Consider the following 1,495-nt stretch of genomic DNA (forward strand, 5'->3'; position numbering starts at 1 on the left):
AGGTTAACCTGAACTTCCAACTTTTCAGTAGGTACCCACTGCTTAAATGTTGGCGCCACCAAAGGATTTCACATAAAGGTAAAGCACCCATAAGTACAGGGCCTAATTACCTCTCTGAATTCAGAAGGGTTCCCACTTAAATCTTCATCTCCATGAGTAATCCTTTTTTATATAATAAAAATGCCAATCGGCATTTTAAGCTCCTTTACGTTATAGACAAATGGAACTATATTTCGATACTATACTTTTTAACTACTAGGGGAAAAGGAAATAAGCATGGAAATATCTGTACTCACAGGAAAACATGGTAGAATATCCTGACCCAAGAAGAAACTGCATAGTAAGATGGCCTTCTCAGAGAAGTTGACCCAACTTCCTTTCCTGGTAACATTCCGGAATGATCTTTTCATCAGGAAAAAAAAATGTTTTAGAGAGAAATAGATGGAACAGATATGCTTGAAAGTATTCCAGAAGCTCCAAGAATTTTGTTATAGTTTCAGCTAGAAAATTGCTATGACTAGAATCAAAGACGGCAAGACTTTGTCAAACACATTGGACATCTTATCAGGAGAGACCAGTCTCTGGAAAAGGGCTTCATGCTTGGTAAAGTAAAGGGTCGGTGCAAAAGAAGACGCTTAAGGAGATGGATTGACATCATGGCTGCAATAATTGTTTAAACATATTTGAACTGGATTGGGCAGTGTTTAGGACCTTTGGACTGGGCAGGGTTTTGCTCTGCTGTTCACAGGGTGGATAGGAGGTGGGGCCAACTCCAAAGCACCTAAAATTAACAACAGAATTACCTTGCTGCTCCTCCTCTTTTTCTTTGTTTTAACTTTTCTTTTAAATATTTTGGGTTTGTTTATTTATTTATTTATTTTTAAAAATCATTTTCTTGAGGGCTCGTACAACTCTTAATCACACTCCTCGTGACTTATTTTTCTCCCAGTGCAATTAACTTTTGGAACCAAAAGAACTTACTAAGTAAGTTGTATTGTATTCAGTGGTTCTCAAAGGGGAGAGTATCGCTTCCTAGAGGGTATACTGAAATAATTCTCTCTGGGGATTCTTTGCGTTTTACAATGATTGGGAAATGGGACTCTGCTGCTTGTCCCTACTGAAGGGACAAGAACGATGGGCATCCTATAATGGTTTTCTAATGTCCCATTGGACATTCATGTAGATGTAGGTGACACATCTGTCTAATATTATCTCAACCTCGAAATCAGTTCTATTTTATCCATAAAATAATTTTTGCATGATATTAATACAGCAATGAAGCAGTTTCCTTCAAGCAGACGGACTCATGGAGATACCATGTGCATTAGAGCAGAATGGCACTCTACACGGTTGGGTTTTTTTTAATAATCATTTTATTAGGGACTCATACAACTCATCACAATCCGTACATACGTCATTTGTGTCCAGCACATTAGTACATATGTTGACTTCATCATTCTCACAACACCCGCTTTCCACTTGAGCCCTTGGTGTC

This window comes from Echinops telfairi, unplaced genomic scaffold (genome assembly GCF_000313985.2).
Source record: "Echinops telfairi isolate 266 unplaced genomic scaffold, ASM31398v2 ScPeMD7_655;HRSCAF=1070, whole genome shotgun sequence".
Taxonomy (NCBI): domain Eukaryota; kingdom Metazoa; phylum Chordata; class Mammalia; order Afrosoricida; family Tenrecidae; genus Echinops; species Echinops telfairi.